The sequence below is a fragment of the Dermacentor silvarum genome, chromosome 9, assembly GCF_013339745.2.
Source record: "Dermacentor silvarum isolate Dsil-2018 chromosome 9, BIME_Dsil_1.4, whole genome shotgun sequence".
Taxonomy (NCBI): domain Eukaryota; kingdom Metazoa; phylum Arthropoda; class Arachnida; order Ixodida; family Ixodidae; genus Dermacentor; species Dermacentor silvarum.
The window spans coordinates 43,386,087-43,398,700 of record NC_051162.1 but is presented as its reverse complement, the minus strand read 5'-3'; the positions used below and the strand labels follow the sequence as shown (position 1 = coordinate 43,398,700).

Here is a 12,614-nt window from a genome sequence, read left to right as displayed (position 1 = left end):
AGCAAAAGCTACGAGTTGTGCTAAGGCACCACCATGTGCTTTCCGAGCACAGCGTGGTGCGCAATAGAACGTTGCTCCCTGCTTCGGCGTCGACTGTATTGCCGATGCATTAGTTTAGTTTACGGTGAAGCGCTACTTCAATGTATGTCTGTACTCTAACAATCTAACAAATCACGGCAGAAACCATCTCAGGATGGCAGTATTGAAGCAATGTAGCAGCACCGTATTGTCACGCCGATGCGCGCCACTTATGAGTGTTGTATATAGGGCGCCTTATAACAGCACTTCCCCATTTTCTTCACCAAGGCGACGCTCAGTTAAGAGGTTTAGGCTGCTGACAAAATACTTGCTTTTATTAAAATTATGGCTGACAGTTCTCCAAATGTTTAGCTGGTGCTTCTAAAGCATACGCGAGATTACCAGGCACTGCGTGTGTATTGCTTAGCAGGACGTAAAGGCGGCATGCAAGATATCAATCTTGACAGCTTACTCCTTGGCGAATTAATTGTTGAACTAGTTGGTTTTCCATGACTGAGCATGTAACTTAGCGCAATAATAAACACAGACACAAGAAAAGGTGTTTGTCTCCCTTTCTTGTGTTTTTTGGTTTTTATTGCGGCAATTGCTCAGTTACGCCTCGGTACAAAGAAACAATAAGCATCATTATTAACTTGTACACCGCGAAGCTGTTAGGAGGAAGAAATGACTATAAATAGATTATGGAGATCTCACTTCTGTGGCAACGCTGCACGCTAGTTTTCGGCAGCCGCCAAGGCAAAAATGGCGCTTTACGACCAGAGACGTGCTGCATATTTCAGAGACCCCTCGGCCATCAAGGTGGACCTTGCAGGGCAAGCGGTTCTTTTATTCAGCATTCAAACGTGTTAAATCCCTCAACCTTCTAGAAGCGTGGCACGGCAACACAGTAAATAAGAGATGCGCAAGGAATTTTGGCGACGAACGCGTTCGGCAACTACTATCCAAAAGAATGCGCACGCTAACTTTTAACAGCGGAGCTGTTCTTAGTCGACCCTTCACCGTCTGCCCGGCATCACGCAGGTCACGTGGCCAGGAGAGGATTAGAGCTGCGCCCTGGGAGGGCAGGTCGTGTGACCAGTTGAGGAGGAGAGGCGTGCTAGGGGAGGAGGCGACCAATGAGAGGGCGCCCGCTGGGGTGTGGAAGCGACCAATGAGAGGCAGCGCTGGGCGCGAGGAGGAGAGGCGATAAGAGAAGGTGTTTTCTGTGCGGCGCGCCCTTTCGGATAACGCGCAACCCGCAGAGCTGCTGCTGACGCCGTCCGCGTTTCCCCGCGTTCGTGCGATCTGATTGTGAGGCACGCCGTGGTGGGGGACTCCTGATTAATTTTCACCACCAGGGGTTCTATAACGTGCACCTAATGCAAGGCACAGGGGTGTTTTACAGCCAAGCTGTTAGCCTCTAGTAGGTCGGAAGTTTTCCGTCTGTGTTCACTGAAAAAGAAACGGGAAAAGGGCTTTTAACACGAAAGTGTTTTAAGCCGAGTTTCGCGAATGTAACATCGGCTCCGCCGCCGCCATCTAGGAACGGTAAGCGAAGTATTGCATTGTGACACTAACGAGCGCCGACAGGAAGCGCTTCGGTAGTCACAGCGCAGCGGAGGCTCCAACGCGGTGTAGCCATAAAATACAAACCCAAGTGTAGCCTCGTGCATAGAGTTTCATTCAATAATTATACAATAAATAATCATACAATAAAATGAGCAGTATTAAAATTGTCTGATATCAGTATTCGAACACAGGACCTCTAGCAGTGAAGCCCGATATTGAAACCATTACGCCATGGACGCTTTTTTTTCTTTATTGCCTCGCATGTCACAGCTCTTACGAGCGCAGAAGAACAGACTAACAGGATCTTATATCAGTGAACCATCAGCTGTTTGCTGATTACATGTCATCAGTATTTCGGCATGTGCAACAAAAGTTCCAATCTTGGAACCCAGTCCTGTACAAACGTCTGCACCTTCTGCACTTCGACAAAATTGGAGACATATTTCTCGTAAGCAAGCTATGTTATGTATGCAAGTCTTACATTGCAGCAGGTTAAATGTACAAAAAAAGCACAGAGTGTTCGCGGTCTTTATTTGGAGCTCTGTATGGGAAAAAACGAGCCGTACAAATCTATTTAAAAGAGTGCGTGATGCCACCATCACGCACCATCACGCACTTTTTTGGTTTAGTGCATCTGTGTGTAAGACAACTCGTCAGTTGATTTGTTTTTCTCCGAGATGTAGATGACACGTTTCTCAGAACTATGATTCAACTAAGGCTGGGTAAAGTGCTACCAGAATTTGTAGTGTCTTCGGTGTGTGAGCCGAACCAGTACGGGGATATCTAAAAGAAGTAGTTTCATCTTTCTGTTTCTTATCGGTACGCTTTTCTTTGCAATATTTGACCGAGGTGTCAAAGAAACTGTACAAAGACTTCGTTGATGTGTTATTTGCTGTGCCATTGTACCGTGAATTATACTGTGTAGGCCCAGGAAAAGATATTTTGAAACGCGTTAAAAGAATGCTCGTTGCGCCAGGGGTTAAAACCTTTTTTTAAGCTACACACAGGAACCTTACCCGTTAAAACATGGTTAGAATATAGGGGTTTTTGTTCCGTGCGGTACTAGCTGTTTATTATGCGAAAAACCAGAGACCATTAAACACGTGTTTTTAGATTGCTGGAGCGAGGTGTTCTTCTGGGACATCTTACATAGAAATCTGAAAAACGTCGGCGATATATAGAATGCCAATGCAAGCCATAAAATTGGAACTGTCGAAGTTGGTGGAGAAAAATGATGCACTGGGGGAACTACAGAATGTGTTTAGGCCAGGCAGACGCTTAGAGGACAGTATGTTTGTACTAACTCAGTGCATAGAGATTTCAGTAGATCAGAATAGACCTTTATCGATAGCATTTCTAGATATTAAAGGAGCCTATAACAACCTAGACAGGGAATTATGGGATATTCTTAAGCATGAAGGCATAGACGATTTCGCGGAGCTGCCGATTGAGATATGTAGAGGCAACCGAGTACAAGTTGTGTGGAAAGGTCAAAAAGGTAATAAAGTGAGTGAGTGAGTGAGTGAGTGAGTGAGTGAGTGAGTGAGTGAGTGAGTGAGTGAGTGAGTGAGTGAGTGAGTGAGTGAGTGAGTGAGTGAGTGAGTGAGTGAGTGAGTGAGTGAGTGAGTAAGTGAGTGAGTGAGTGAGTGAGTGAGTGAGTGAGTGAGTGAGTGAGTGAGTGAGTGAGTGAGTGAGTGAGTGAGTGAGTGAGTGAGTGAACTTTATTTCGGTCCACAGAAGACACAGGGGAGGTAATGAAGTGGCGGGAATTCACCAAGGTCTGAAGCAATGATGTCCTCTGTCGCCATTGTTCGCGCTTTATGTTAAGGGGATAGAAAGATGACTGGAAAGCAGGGAATTAGGGTTTGATTTAGCCTACATGCGTAACGGACAAATAGTGCAACAGAAGATACCTGGATTGATGCATGCGGACGACATAGTGCAACTAGCGTACAATACAAGAGATTTACAGACACTTGCGAATATCTGTGGCAACACAGCGACAAATCAGGCCGCAAGTTTAGCACAGACAAATCGGGAATTGCGATCTGTGGGTTTGATTTATCCTACATTCGACAAGCGCAAAGGTTGCAACATAGGTCCCTCGAGTGATGTATGCGGACGACGTAGTGGTACTAGCACACAATGCAATAAATTTAGAGACTTGCGAATATATGTCGCAATCTAGCGACAAATCTAGCGCTTTCAATGAAAAGGCACAGAGAGATCGGGAATTATGATCTTTAACGAAGAGACGAGTAATTACGTGGTGTCAACTCAACAGCCAGTCATAGCCATTAGTCAAGCAATATAAATACCTCAGCGTATACACAAATGTAGGAAAGAGTTACTCAAGCACCCACCAAGATAATCCGAAGGTAAAGGGGAAGCGGAATGCAGCAATAATTAAACACAGAACACTGTGGGGCCACAATAAGTATGAGGTGGTGCGTGGAGTGTGGAAAGGAGTAATGGTCCCAGCGCTAACGTTCGCAAGTATCATTCAATGCTTAAAATCGGATATTTGTCGGGGTTGGAAGTTAACCAAAGATCGGTAGGCCGGTTGGCTTTGGGAGCCTACAGTAATACCACAAATGAGGCAGAGTAATGTGACATGGGTTGGGCCTTCTTTAAGGACATAGAAGCGCAGAGCAAAATTACTTTGAAGAAATACTCAGGAACATTCATGAAAATATATGGGCGGCTAAAGGGTGCACAAATATCTGCACCTCAAAAATCATTGACAAAGAATGGATGAAGAGGTCAAGAAAGCTGGCAACCAAATACAGGGTAATTTAAAGTGTAAATAGACAACCAAGACTCAGAAAAAGAAAGTGAAAGAAACGGAGACGGTAAGTTGGATCCAAAGAATGAAAACAAAACAGGCCATCGAGATTAATAAGAACGGAAACAATGAAATTCGAAACTATAATCTGTAAGAGAGCGCAAAGGGCCGTGCCTTGCTATTTGAAGCTCGAGCTGGCTCTCTGTGCCCGAAAACATACGGGATCCAATATACGCCACAGGATGCGTGTGCTGCAACAAATGCCCGGACACAACTCGGCATGTAACTAATTGCGAAGATATTCAGCCAGCCATACTCGTGGAGAACGTTCACATTTCAAACGAGCTGGAATTTAAAGGCGATGAAATCATTAACCGCTCAGCAGTCTAGATAAGCAAGAGACGTTTAGAGTATTTGGTGGAAAAAAAAATTGCAGCAGATCCAACGAGTTGGAGTCTACATAGTGCCAAACTTTGTGTGAGTGCATAGAGTCTAAACACGAGTTAGTGTTTTTATGGTTATCTTCTCGGTGTTCGTGTCCTTGCGCCAATGCTCTCGTAAGCTGTGCCTCACGTTTTTCTACGAGTCCGGCCTCATGCTCATCGGCGTGCTACGTCAACCGTCTGGTGCGCTCGGCTGCACGTTTTGCTGCGAGTCTTCCTTTCGCTCGCACGGCCGCTGCCGCGGATGATGATGGCGATTTATTGATTCCCTTTGAAATGGGGAGGGGACCAATAGTCACATAGCCTGATTGATTTAATCAGGTATGCTATACATATTGTTACGGGGGAAAGTAGTAAGAAATATAGACACTGCATTTACAAGAATGGCAGCGGCTGATAAGATCATAGTTAGCTCGCGAAGTCCAGAGCGTCGTCTTCTTCAAGTCATCGCAAAACGTCTTCTTCATCGGTCTGTCACAATATTTTTCTTTCTAGCATTTTTGAGTACACCTCTTTAACCTTTTTTTTTCTCAGAACTTCATCTACCTTGTAGCGCTACCTATGACTGTAAGAGACCAGGTTGTATCAATCTCTTCCCTGCTTTTTTTCCCATCAATACTCTACACGTCTCTTGCTTATCTCGACTGCTGACCAATTGATGCTTCTGTCCACGTTAATTCCATGAGCTTCTGGAAGGTGTAGGTTGCCTACAGGTCTCGCTGGATGAATCCCTTTGCATTTCATTAGGGTGTGCTGAGGTGCGGTGGCGGATGCGCGCATGTGAAGCGCCATCTGGTGTTGGTGCAAGGAACTCAGCGGCGGTGACGTCTCGCGCGTGCTCCGCTGCGATTGGTTGGCCTATTCTACATTTACATCATCACAATCTCGGACGTTTTCGTTCTTGTCACATTTGTTTAGTTTAGTGCTGGCTTGTTATTTCATATATAGCATGCGTTTTTTCAGTGTGAAAAGGGGTAGCTGGCGCCGCCTAAAGGCGTCCACATCTCCTAAATATCATGTTTCAAAGGACACGCTAACAGCGCAGAAAGTTTTACACACACCGATTCCAACAGTCCGTGAGATCCGCGTGATTTTTTTTTCTTCGCCACGTGGTGAGCCAGAAGCCGACGCGGTGGCCTGGCGATGACGACAAAACATCAACCACGGCGGCTTAATTGACAAGAACGCCGTCACAAAATGGACGTACGGAGATGACGAATTCTGTTTCGAGCTGATTATTGCTGTCACCGAAGATGCCCAGGTAACCAGGAAGCCATCATCTTCATCCTCACCATGTTCTCTATCGATGTACAGCCGCGATGAGTCTGTCTCCAAATTAATCCAGTCTTACGGTATGAAAACCGTACGTTCAAGAAGGAAATACTTACGCCTAAAATTTTTTTACACGTACTATTCAATTGCGAACTTGTTCTTGCCCTACAAACCAGTCATAGCCATCATTTGGTCTTAACTCAGTATACATTACCATAACTAACCTATGAAAGCTTTCCTCCTTTTCCCGAGCAGCATAACCGAACGAGCTTCCAGATCCAATTCTTCACTGTCTAGAAAGCTTAGAATCCGCTATGTAGTTCTGTCTAGACTTATTCTTCTCTTCTTCTGTAACAAAATGATGTCCCATAACTACTAGAACCGTTTCATTACGCATTACTTTTACATTTATAACTGCTCTTGGGCTTTAAACTATTGTATTTTTTATAATATTGAACTGTTATCGTGCACGCGCAATTGTACTATGTTCCGTATTTCGTGTTTCTGCTATACATAGCCATTTCATGCTTGCGATGTTCAATAAATTAATGAAAATAAACAGAGCCAGAAGTTGGGGCCGAAGCGCATCAACACACATTAAGCACAAGCTAAGACGTGCTACGCCTCTCAGGCGCATCTTTGCTGCATAAAAAAGAAAGTAGTTTATTTCATTACCGGCTTGTATAGCGCCCCCCCCCCTCCCACCTCATAAAATAATCTGATGGATTTAGTATGAGCTTCATACATTTGTTTTACACGAAGACGTTTCCTCATTGAAAGGTGCAATGTTTGTATGTAGAACTATGCACGCTTAGATGCGATACTTTTACTAACTGCTCCTTAGAGTGTGGAAGACGTAAACAGAAGATGTGTATACGTTGACGGATCTCTTGAAACACGTATAAAATGAGATCTGCGTCATGCGAAATGTTACTTGCAGTGTTGCTTAGAGATGCTGCTTTACTGATTTGTTTGTTCACCATTTTTATTCGCTGTTCATTCACTTATTCTTTATTCAAAAAGTATCCATATATACGCGAACACAATCAGACGAACATTATTATGAAGCAACCTCGGTATCTTTAGTTCTAACAGAAACTTGGTGTCGATAAACTTTCATTATGAAGGGCATGGGTAAAATTGACGCTGATAAGATCACTCAAATTGCGTAAGATAAAGCTTTACCTCCGGCGATTCTATGCGAATATGTGTAAATAACGTAAGTTATCTTTTGCGGTATCCAATGAATGTATTGTTATAGTAGTTACTAGATTGGTAAGACAAAGTTAGCGCCGAACAACTGCTAAAAAATTTTAATTAAATTCTGAAGTTTTACGTGCCACGATACGATTATAAGACGTGCCGTAGCGGGGGACTGTGGAATAATTTGGACCATCCAATGAGCGGCACTTGAACGTGTTCGCTGGTCTCCACCATTGAAATGCGGCCGCCGCGACTGGGGTCAAACCCGACACCTCTAGCTAAGCAGCGCAGCGCCAAAGCCACTGGGCCTACCGCGGCGAACCCCACAAACAGCTGGAAGCAGGGCAGGTTTTTCTGATTTCTTAAAATTTTTATTTATTTATTTATTTATTTATTTATTTATTTATTTATTTATTTATTTATTTATTTATTATTTTACTGGGAACAGCAGTTATCAGGCTACAAAAAATGGTTGAACATGATCGATCGTTCGTCAACTCATGCAGGTGCTCGGCGCTGACGTATGCAAAGCGTCTGATCAGTTTCACTGCTTGGGAGAGAGACAGGGAGAGATTAACTTGATTGTCCAAACAGTTCACCACAGAAGTACCGGATATGGAATGATAAAACTGTATAACCACTAAATTGTTACGTCAGTTAAAGTTGAAGTTAATTTCACATCGTAAGTACAGAATGCACATGATGTCAGAAGCAAAGGCAAAAAGCCCTGAGACTCGTTTTCGGGGGCGCACTGCGTCACCCGAGAAAATGTGTTCGCGGTTGCAAAAGTTATAAACACAAATCAGTCGACTTTGTACAGTGGTAGCGCTGCATGCAGCTTTAACGGTACAAATAAATATACTGTACAATATACAAGCGATTCGGAAATCAATTTCAGATAATATATTCGGCAAACGTTAGCACATTATTAATAAACATGTTGGGCGCATGATATAGACACCACAAAAAAGACGGAATCGGTGTATTTCTGAAGACCACCAGCTAACCCAACGCCACACCTTCTTGTAATCACAATACACGTTTGCAATAGGAAGCTTGCCAAGACACGCCTCTATGGCAGATATTGGGCAGTAACTAAAGGAATCAGGGTTGAATTTCACGGTTTCAGGGAGTTAAGAAGCGATGGCAAAGTCTACAGTAACATGTCAGTACCATAGTCTTTTTGTCAAACACCAAGCTTCCAAACGAGTCAGAATTTTTCTTTTGTTTTTATTATTGATAGTATGAACTTCGAAATCCAAAGCGGCCTATTGACAGTGACGGAAACTACACGTTTCAGCGCAGGCATCGGCTCATTTTACTTAAGTAGAACACCTTGCGGGGCTTAGTTGGTTTATGTTTAAGGGCTGCTTAATTGCGCGAGGCGAGAAACGGACGAGACAAAAGGAGGAACACCGCGCTTGAACCGTGACCACACTAAAAGTGTCTAAGTGTTCCTCCTTTTGTGTTACTCTTTTCCCATAGCAGTCGTTCTACTTACACCCGGCCGTCTCAGCCCATCCTTACATCCTTACATCAGCCCATCCTCAGCCCATCTACATACCCTGCCCATTCTCTCCCCCCCCCCCCCCCACCTCCCTAATACTCCGTCCCATCTCTCTCGCTTGAAAACCATCCCGTTGCCTATAAGATATATTAGTGACATCGCGTACATGTTGCTCGTCAACATGCGGTTCTGTAACGCAATCACTGGATCCACACATTTTTCTGGGGCAGAAGTTAACTTTCCAGGAAGGATGATAGCAATTTTACCTTCCTTAAATTTTAAGTAAAGGCCATTGTCGCTCGCCAAATACCGAGACACGGCGCTTCATGGGCATCATTTAGTGACGCAACAGATGTCCTTTCTTTTCCACGATTGTGTTCTCGAAGCGAAGGAGAAGCAAGATTCTCGCGGCATTTGCCTTATTGGTGCACGACCTATGTCCGACTATTTTGCCGCACAACCACATGAAAGGAGAGTATCCATACAAAGCACACATTGAAATCACTGGGCAATTTCGGTGGGGCACTAAATAACAGAAGTCCAGGACATGCGGATAGGACCCACGTCTTTATCATCGACTAGTTCAGTTGGTACGATGACGCGAAACTACAGGTTGCCGTACTTATAACGATTCTATTTCAAGGCTATTCCGTTCAATGCTATTCGATTGAATGATCAGCGGCACCCTGCCCACTTATTCACCGGTATCACCTGGAGGATCGGCCTGCCATGAACGGTGAATGATAAGAAAGGAATGGGAATCGAACGAAAAGAATCGTTGCGTTATAGCGACCACACCTCATCAGGCGAGCAGCCGGCCATGCGCTGGACGACATTGAATCACAGTGGCAATTCTCTCCGCGTTGCTCGACACGGTTCGGCTGATCTGATAACGTCCGCCACGAGGCACACGACGATAAGCGGCGAGCGATACGGAATCTATCAGGTCGCGCACCACCACATGCGCCAATATTTACTTGCGGAAACATTCAGTAACCCGCGCTCGCAGACGAGCGGCGGAGCACGTCGATAGCGCCCAGAAACTGGTGATAAGAAACGCAAATATATATGACGACTGTCAAAAATCACGGCACTTTAGTGATTAGTCGAACATTGCAACTGTTCGTTCCTGCTCTGAGCAATGTGTTCTTGCCGCTTCACTACAGTACTCTGTACAAGCTCATTTAAATGCTGCCTTGAATGCGGCGCCTCAGGATAAAATATATATATATATATATATATATATATATATATATATATATATATATATATATATATATATATATATTTCGCACACGTTCGTGCCAATTTTTGTTTTCACCTCCGGCTAAAATAAACAATTTAGTACACAACAGATACACAACATCGAGGCACATACAGAGACTGAGTGAAAAACCCTCGCGTCATCTGATATTTTCGTTGCTGCAACGTACCAACTAGCTCCGCAAAGTGTAGGAGTCGAGTTGACAACGGAAACCGGCAGCAGTGCGTCACAAAGACTTGGCGGTGCCGTTCCAAACAGGCGATTTATCAAAAAAAAAAACTAGCGTCACTCAATGACACGACACTACGATCAGTTCAACTTATTAACTATCATCCGCAGCCTCGGATAAGATAAAAGGATAAAAGTTGAAAAGGCGACCTACCTCGGTGGTGGTGATAGTAGAAGTCTGCCCGGCTTGTGGTAACCCAAGGGAAATCGGCGAGACAAAAAGTAAGTGGCTGCGAAGGAACCGTTGGCAGTGTCGTAGTACGGCGCACACTGTGTTTCTTACAAAGACGAGTAACGCGCAAACACCTCAGCGGCACCCGGCACAAAAGAGAAGCCGGCGCTGACACCACGCTCTCTTGACTGCTGGCACGCGCCGAGTGCACGCGATGTGTTATGCGATTCCTTCGCGCGCGCGGGCGCGCGCGAACCACACCGTTGCTGCGTCGGGCCGCGTCCTCACCACAGCGGCAGCGTGCGTGGGCAGGACAGGTCACGTGGTCGACGCGTCCTTCCGGTCATCGCGACGGACGGGCGACGGGGACGCCCCTCCTACCGGCAGCCGCGTCATCAAGCGCCGGCGCGCGTTCAGCCCTTTCGCTTTCTCTGGGTCGGGGAATCGCATGCGAATATAAACGAAATTAAGGACACGTGGTAAGGAGGAGGTTGCGGGTAGAAGCCACGGGGCATCACTCGCAACTGTGAAAGGCGAATAGTCAGTCAAGTGCGCACGAGACGTCAAACTCTGCAGGTCGCCTCAGCCCCCTGTAGGGGTGGAACGAGGGGAAAATGATTTGGTGCGTTTCGCGTGTGTTGCCTGTATACGTATATGACGGGACGCCACGGCGGGATGCTGCGCCCCATAGACGACCGCCGCGTTTACGCTCGACGTTATGTAAAGAGCGCCGCTGCTGGGTGTAGCGCCTCGCGTTTGTCTGCGCTAGTCGAATAGGCACGAAAGTCACATTTCATTCTGACTTGTATTAACGGAGCTAACCTTGGGTCGTACGTGACAAACGATGCGCGAGCTGCGGCGGTTACAAGGGGATGTTTAAGTAAACACCGAGATGAAGCTTTTCTGATATTTCTCGTTCTTACATCCGCGTTTTAACCCTTCCCAATGCTCGCCGTGTGTGCGTGCGTGCGTGCGTGCGTGTGTGTGTGTGTGTGTGTGTGTGTGTGTGTGTGTGTGTGTGTGTGTGTGTGTGTGTGTGTGTGTGTGTGTGTGTGTGTGTGTGTGTGTGTGTGTGTCCCTGTGTGCCGTACGGTTTTTCCAAACCACACACCGTGCCGAAAAGTTCGAGTTGTACGTGTCAAAAGCAGGATTTCATTTTGAGGCACGCAGGAGTGTGGGGACTCCAGATTAGTCTTGACCACCAGGGGTTCCGTAATGTGCACCCAAATCCGAGTTCACGAGCGTTCCGGCATTTCACCTCCATCTGAATAAGGCCGCCGAGGCTGGTATCGAACCCGCGTCCTCGGCCTTAGCAGCGCATTGCCATCGGCACAGTAAGCTACCGCGGAATGTGCGCCCCACGCCAAGAATTGTGGAGGTTACTTGACATTGTGTTATCGTTTCGCAGAGGGAACAACTAACAATAAGCACTAGATGCGTGCCGATGAAAACTTCGTTTAAAAGACTACTTTTATTTATACTAGCATAAATAATTATTCAGATTCAACGCACACTGTAATATAATTTACAGCCTAAAAGTGAAGAGGTTGTAAATGTGTCTATAACTCACACCCACACACCCTCTTTTCACATCCTTACACCCAAAAAAGGGTGCAATGCTGTGAGCTACAAACACATTTACACCCTTTTCACTTTTTAGGGTGTAATTTATCCAGGCCGCGGGATCGAATCGCGGCCACGGCGGCCTCATTTCGATGGGAGCGAAATGCGAAAACGCCCGTGCACCTCAATTTAGGTGCACGTTAAAGAACCCCAGGTGGTCCAAATTATTCCTGAGTCCCCCACACCGGCATGTCTTATAATCAGAACATGGTTTTGGCACGTAAAACCCCAGAATTAAATTTTTAGGGTGTAAATTATATTACAGCGCAGATGTTAGAATCTATGTTAGGCTATAAGCTTTCGTGAAGTGTTTAAAGAAATGCTATGAATTTGCAACATTAATTCCTGCGTCTTTGGCTCAAAGTAAACTCGGCCGCGTGCATGCGCTCTCGCGCATCCTTGCTACATAATGTGACAATTCTTATATTGGCTTGGGTTTGTTCATTTCTTGTTGTTTATTTTAAAGTATGATTTGCCTTCGCCACCTACACAGTGATTCATTGAATTACAAGTACCGCGTCTTAACAGGG

The 12,614-nt window shown here is 45.5% G+C and overlaps 1 protein-coding gene across 1 annotated transcript in view; it reads right to left on the bottom strand.

Moving 5' to 3' along the window:
• Nucleotides 1–10,733, bottom strand: part of LOC119465218 (uncharacterized) — a 165,115-nt gene extending 154,382 nt beyond the window's left edge. Inside the window, exon 1 of the mRNA XM_037726013.2 lies at nt 10,586–10,733. The gene's annotated coding sequence lies outside the window, so the exon portion shown is untranslated. The remainder of the gene's footprint in view (nt 1–10,585) is intronic.
• Nucleotides 10,734–12,614: the final 1,881 nt, after the last annotated feature.